Here is a 7747-nt window from a genome sequence, read left to right on the forward strand (position 1 = left end):
TGGGATTGACCTCAGGTCCTCAATTTTGTGCAGGACGCACTTTACCAGCTGAGATTTCCCCTGCCCCATGAAACCTAAATTTTCAGAAATTAGTAGTTATGGGACAGAGCATATGAAAATCTATGTTAAAAATCAGCATTACTTTCTGGAGTCATCCTTATAAAACTTTATCATGTACAGTGGATGGAAGTTCGTGCTCAGTGGTTAAGGGCTCCGCCTGGCCTTCCAAACTACACAGGTTTGATTCCCGACACCTACGTGGAGGCTAACAACTGTTTGTGATTCCAGCTCCAGAGAGAAGATCCAATGGATATATGAAGAACACACAGACTCCATAGGGCACTGCTCTTCTTATGGTTTAAAGATTCTCAGCGGGTTGTAGTATCCTCGGTGGTTGGAAGAAGGGTTACTATAACTCAAACAGTAACTGTGAAAGTGAGGGCAAGGGCCTGAGAATGGAAGATGTATTAAGAGGCAGTTTAAAATGTAAGCTTGAAGTAATGACAGGATAATTAGTGGTTAAGACCATCTTTGTCTATATAGTAAGTTCAAGTTGAACCTGGAACACATGAGACCCTATTTCAAATAAATTAATACTAGCAGTTTCTTGTGAAACAAAAATTATCAATACTATACTACATAACTCAAGCATTAACAGCTTTGATAGTCAAGAGTATGCAACTAGATTTCGGATACAATCCTTAGATAACTAAATTAAGAGAATGCCAGCAACTGTGTCTATGCTAGAGAGGAAGGCAGTGTGAGAATAAACGGCTCTCCCTCAACAGTGCACACCAAAGATTAACTAACTCTTTATACTGGAAAGTCCAAACACATGAGAACACAGCTCCAGTCACACACACACCAGAGGGGATAAAATGTCAAAACAAACTATTGAGAAGTTGCTGGGTAACGTTTGAGATGGTAGATTTTTTTTTTTAATATAACTGAGGCATTACGGGATGTACAAATGTTTGGAAAAAATAATATTATCAACACATTCAAATGTTATGCCCATGTCCATAAGTTTAAAATGTAGGCTATGGTTGTAAAGCCATGAATCAGCATTTTCAATATGTGCAAAGACCTGGGTTCCGGAAAATTCGATAGACTTCTTTTTCAGTCCCAAGAAAATTCAATATACGCAGTTCCTTAAAGATAACAAATAAATGAAAAAGTTGGAGGTGGCTTGTGAATAAGCACACGGGAAGGAGAGTTGCCTTGTATTTCTGTCTGGGTGCTTGCTTGTTCAGAAAACTATCTGACTTTATTAGTGTGTTCCCACAGCAGTTAAAGGAGCTGGGCTCTCAAAGTTCAAGGTGAAGTGATGGCGTCTTTTCCTTAAGTCAATCACTAAGAAAAGGACTAGAACTCTGTCCCCGTCACACGACCAAAGATCATCAGCAATAAGTGTTCTGAAGGGACAGAAGACCGAGGATTACTGAGGGCCAATTAAGTGTTAGCTCTCATGACTCCACAAAGGTGATCTTGGCCTTGACCTTACACTAGTATGTGGGAAACTCAGGTGCTGAGTTCTCCACAGGTTTGAGTGACATGTTGAAAGAAAGAAAGAAGTGCTGGCAGCTCTAATTTAGCCGGCCTGACTCCTACGACCTTATGTATTTTTCTTCAGCCAGACTGACCGAATTAGTCAGGTTAACTTTAATGGAAACGGAAACTAATTATTTTTTCCCTCACACTGTAAACAAAGCATTTTGTTTTCTTGCCTTTACGGGTGATAAATAGTTTTGCAAAATGCACAGCTGTTTCACCAGTACAAAATGATCATTTTAATCAAGGATTTTTCATTCAACTTCCAGTTCAACCAGGTAATTGTTACTTAACAGAGAAATAAATGGGCCAGCTTCCCAAAGTTGCCTTCCACTGCCAGCCTTGCCATGGGGACAGTATTACAGAGACACCTGAGATACCCTCATTCCTGCAGCAAGGTGGGGAACTGCTCTACTTAAGTAGCCCAGGTCACTGGACACTGGCTGAGAAATTGCCCACAGACAGAGGCCCAAAGAGCATCAATTCTAACTTCCGGAGAAGTCCCCAGCTGACCTGCTCTGACTCAAACCTCACTTGGTTTGACCTTTCCTTGGAAACTGACCACTGATTTTTCATTTCTTCCCTTTCCTTGTTAACTGGAAGTCTGATTTCACTGATGGCTTCTCCTGACTGGTCCTGGAACATTTTTTTCCCCATCTACAGAAAAATGGTATTAACAAACACTTTTTGGTCTTACCTCAGCTCTGTTCCACACCTCAATCCTTCCTGACATCACCTGCCGCAGAGCATTTTCCCTCTTGGCAGGCAGGGAAGTGTTCTAAAACTCCGTTTAAAAGTCTTACCCCATGTCCAACAACAAATGCTGTTCCCTTCTATACATCTTTGAAGAAGTATTACTCCGCCCCTGCCACCTTACACTCTACCTCTGGGCCTTTCCCTACCAATGTCCTATCACTTCATATTTTTTTCTGCCCCTTCCACCAGAAAGGCCAAGGAGGCATCTTGATCGTGTGGAGCTTCTTCCACTCATTCCCAAGCAGTCCTTTTCAGAACCTGTTTGTTGTGCTAGCCTCAGATGCCCTGTCTCCACCAGCAGAGTGTTTGGCCACCATGTCAGGTAGTCCCATGGAATGAAAAACAAGTTTTCCAAACAGTCATAACAGAGAGAAAATAAAATCCTAAAAGATCCTGTCAAATGAAATGTGAAGGTCTTGATACATCATCATCTTTGTTTTTATAAATAGGCTCAAATTGTTATAATATATACATAAACAATTATAAAAGAGTACGTTTAAAAAGTTAGAAAGTATATCTGTGTTATGGATGCTCTTCAAGGTTTCAGAATGCATTTCCTAGAAACAGCACAGCATATTCAACCATGTTCTTTGCCCTTTAGAATTCCCAGGATTCCTCCTCCAAGTTCAATATTGGAGAAATGCAGAGATAAAGTGTATGTAGTCTTTCATACCTATGCCTATAAAGATATGAGAACCCTGAAGTTAGAAATTATGGGTCAGGGCATAATTGGTCCTTACAGCCCAATCAAATATTTTTAAAGCCAAAGTATTGCAAAATAACTATTTTTTTCTTCTTCTTATAAAATCTGTTTTGTCTAACTGGAGACACTGGTAAGAGCTCAGTATTTTTTAATTATTTTTTCTTGTGAAATTCATATATAAGTACTGTACTCATTTCTCAATCGGTGGTCTTCCTTCAATTTCTCCTCTGTGCCTGCATGCTTGTGGGTATACCTGTGTGTTTAAGGATGACCATTTAAGGTAGGATAATCTCTCTGGACATTACCTCTAGACAAGACTGAGTTTCCCTCTCTCAGCGGTCATACAGCTGCAGGTCATATGCAGGTCATACCTGCATACAGCTAGGTCTTCTTCCTTGGTGCCACTGTGCTGGGCTTTTATTTGGGGAACCACACTGTTGCGATTGTATACATGCAGCTCATATACTACAGAAGTTACTACCTAGCAACAGATACCCTGTTTTGCTGCGAATAAAATCTTTCTAGCTCCTTCTTTCCAATTATTCCGTGATTCTCAGGTATAGAGTACTGTGTTAATAGATGTATCAAATGGACCTGGGAACCCTGTGCTCACTCAGCTCATGGCATTTTAACCAAGCACTGCCTTCTGTAATGTTCTCTTTGTGCTTAAAAATCAACTTCTTTGCTAAGGAATGAGAGCAGCATTTAGCTGCTGAGTGCGAGGATAGCCATTTAGAACGCAGTTAGATATTACACTGGTTTCAGAATGTGGCAATGGTAGGTTCTCCTCCAGAGTACGTGACCTCCTAGCCATAGGCAATTGACTGGGTATTGTGTAAAAGCATAATTTCCTTCTATTAAGCAGGCAGTAAGTCCAACTGGACAGCTGTCAGGTACCTTTGCCAACCTCCAATTATTGTGTCCTTGGGGATATCTTGCCATGCCAGTCATTGTCATGGTTCACAGGCTTTACAACTGGGTAGTGCTATTCATTTTTCTCTCTCTCTCTTTCTTTCCTTCCATTCCCTTTCTTTCTCTCTTTCTTTCCTTTCCTTCTTTTCTTTTCTTTTTGTTTTTTTTTTCTTTCTTTCTTTCATCCAAAGCACCTTTAGATATTATGAGGGTTATCCCTCTGGGAGGAAGCTTCCAAGTCAATTCAAGCTGCATTCTTTAAAGTCTGAAGTATGTGGTATCTTCAGTAATAAAGACTTAACTTCAAAGTCTGGAGAAAACCAAGCAAAACAGCCATAGCCCATATCAGTGTATGAATCTCGATTCCCATTTTCAAACCTTCTTCCATTCATATTTTTTCTGCAGTATTGGGGGAATGAAGTCAAGACTCTGTGTACACTAGGCAGATACCCAACCACTGAGACCAACCCCAAAGTAGCTTTGCTACACAACTTCCTAAACCAAAGGTCTGAGGCTGGACTGTATTTAGGCCACTCAAACCCAAAGCTTGTTGTAGAGACAAAGCTGACCTCAAACAAGGATTAATCCATTTGCCTCTGCCTCCCACTGGGATTGCAGATGTCTACCCCCAAGCCTGCCCAACTTTTTGTAATTTAAATTCAACTGGCAATGTTTCATTGTTTGTCATATGATAATGAGACATTGTTTTCTTTATAACATTGTGGATGGTTTTCTCAGGATTTCAAAATTGTTGTTTCTGTTTCCAAAGACAACATGTATTCAACCATGTAAACTCCATGTTGTACATTTTATTATTTTCTTAAAAGTCACCTGTGAATGTGGAGGACACTTAAAAATCCTACTTTGGAAAATATTAAATAGTACCTTATTATTCCTATATTTAGACCATTCATATGCACAGTTTTAAGGAACACCAATTACAACAGTACCAAAGGGTAACTGCCCTGTCAATGTGCACCCATTGTCTGTTTGTAAGGCCACATATAAATTTTCATATACTAACATTACATTGAATTCATCCACTTATATTACAAAATCCATGTACATTTAAAAAAAGTTTTGTCCTAGAAAAATTAAAAGAAAATATTGCTTCATACTAAGCTTCTCGGGCTTCTTCAACAACAAATCCTAAGCATGTATGTGGTGGTAAATAGGTATGTTAGGTAATTAAGGAGAAGGAAATGTGGTGAGCCAAAAGGGTAGCAGACTTCTGCTGAGGATGTGATGTGGAATTAAGAGATTGTAGTGTGTAAACTATTCAGAAAAAAATTAGGTCATCATGACCAATACAGGAGATGTAATACTGTGATGTAAATACTATTGAGACATTAAAGCAAGAACATGGTCGAGGGGGGCAATCATGATGCTTTCTGCTAGAACATTTTGAGAAGACATGGCTAGTCCGAGGCCCACAGAGAACACTCATACTTTTTAGTATTTCTATCTTAAGTAAAATAGAAAGTAGCTTTCATACTTTAAGTATTCTCCATTTTGTTCTATTCTTCTATCTGGAATGCAGCGATGTACAAGACAGTAGTTACATGAAAGAGGAGCCAACCAGCTCTCTCATTTATGCTTTAAAGTTCATGATGGCAATCTGGCCTGACATATGAATTTGCAAATAAAATTGTCTTGGAATACAGCCTCACATACTGTTACTACAGCTTAGTGATATCTGTATCCATGTTGGCACAATGGAGTTGAAAAGTTACAATAGAAAGCACATAGCTATAGGGCCACAGCGTATTTCCCATGTGGCCCTTTTTGTAAAGAATGATGTTCGCTGGTACAGAAGTTAGAATGTCATCTCAGTTAACATAACACGAACTAGAAATAACTGGCCATAAGACAAAGCTCAGTGATCTCTGTGCAAGAAATGAAGGGGGTCACCTTATTAGACTAATGAGCAGCATAAACAGCTTCAAAGAGCAGCAGAGTCCATCCAGGAAAGGGCAAGCTTCCCATTCTCCTGTGAGTCTATTACATGACTTTTGGCCAGTTACAAGTATCTCTTTTGAGCCAAAGAAACATCATCATGTATAAGAGGTTTTTTCTTTAAAGTTTAGCATGAAAAAAATTATTTACTTTTTTCTCTCCATTCTTATGGTTACCCAAGAGAAAACATTTAAGCTAGGAAAAAAAAACTGAATCATTTTTCCCAAAATGCAAAAATATAAACCTAAAAGTCACAGCTTCTCCCCGACAGGTAGGTTTTCAAGGATGGGGGACGGGGGGAGGAAATCAATGTTTTGTTAAAAGAAAAAATGGAAAATGTTCTAATTATTCCGGAGGTGGCCGGAATAGTCAAGCTTTCCCCATGTACCCAAAGCATAAATATATCAAGCCTGATAAGTGCAGCAGACGATTGCAGTCTACACAGGAAGCCTCAGCCACAGAGTGCTGTAGACAAGAATCCTCTGATTCTCCCCATGGTGCTCTGCAGTCATAGGTATGCCTCCCAAACTACCGATACTTCATAAGCATGAAACACTGGAAAAATACTCGAGCTTTTGTTTCCTCAAATGATTTATTATATGACTATGGGCCCCTGCTTTGGATATATATAAATACGCAATTCAAAATCTGCTTCTCAAAGGGTGCATGCTTCATATACCTAGTACTTATATGACCAATACTCAAATTATATTTGGCTTTACTTTTTAAGAGATATGATTCATACTCTTACTATGCATGGATCTGCTTCTAATGAATCTTTGCTCCTAAACTTACTTTGGATTAAACCAAGGCTGTGCAGAACAGTCAAAGGAAAAGTCGTAAGAGAAGAACATCGTACTGTGAGGACTCACGTTAGTTACTTAAACATAAGAAATTTTAAGCCCAAATAGTGCAGTAATTCTTGAAGGACAGTACAAATAAATATTTTTAAATTACAAAGTTAGACAGAGGTCCCCAACTTCAGTCTAATGGTTGGAAGGAGCTGAAGGGATGGCAATATGTAGACCAGCAGTTTCAACTAAACCAGACCTCTGGTAGAAATGGCCAGTCCAAAGTCCCCAGAGTATTTCTATCTTGAGTAGAATAGAAAGTAGCTTTCATACTTTACTATTCTACATTTTATTCTGTTCTTCTATCTGGAATGAAGTGAAGTACAAGACAGTGGTTATACGAAATATGAGCCAACCACCTCTCTGGTTAATTCTTTAAAAGTAATGATGGAAACATGGCCTGACGTACGAATTTGCAAATAAAATTTTATTGGAAGATAGCATCACATACTGTTACTACTGCTTAATGATATCTGTATTTATGTTGGTACAACAGAGACTAAGCCACCAACCAAAGAGCATACAGGGGCTGTTGTTCCAAGGCCTCCAGCACATATTAGCAGAGAATTGCCTTGTCTGGCCTCAGTAGGAAAGGATGTGCCTAATTCTGTAGAGACTTGAAGCCCCAGGGAAAAGGAAAGCTTGGTGAGGGAAGGGGGAGCACCCTCTCAGAGGCAGAGGGGAGGAAGAGCAACATCTGGAATGTAAATTAATAAGTTAATGTAAAAAACAAAAGGAAAGATAAAAATAACAAAAACTACTTTTAAATAAATAAAATAACATCTAATCTAAAAATGGCATCTATCCCCAAAGATTTCTCCATACTATGTAACGGAAAGAATTTTGTTTACTTCTGAAATGATAACTCTGGTTTGACTTTATATCTAAAGCTTCTGATTTTCTGACAAACATATAGAAACTAAAACAACATAATCAAACTATGAAAAAGTCAAAGTAAAGCTATTATAATACTAATGTGATCAATCATAAAATAGCAGTTCGAGGCCAGACTGGTCTA

At 38.9% G+C, this 7747-nt stretch overlaps 1 protein-coding gene across 3 annotated transcripts in view; it reads right to left on the minus strand.

The window, feature by feature from the left end:
* The window catches only part of Arap2 (ArfGAP with RhoGAP domain, ankyrin repeat and PH domain 2), a 171843-nt gene that overhangs the window by 121847 nt on the left and 42249 nt on the right, over positions 1-7747 (minus strand). The gene's annotated exons all lie outside the window — the stretch shown is intronic.

Source organism: Mastomys coucha, unplaced genomic scaffold (genome assembly GCF_008632895.1).
Source record: "Mastomys coucha isolate ucsf_1 unplaced genomic scaffold, UCSF_Mcou_1 pScaffold22, whole genome shotgun sequence".
Classification (NCBI taxonomy): Eukaryota; Metazoa; Chordata; class Mammalia; order Rodentia; family Muridae; genus Mastomys; species Mastomys coucha.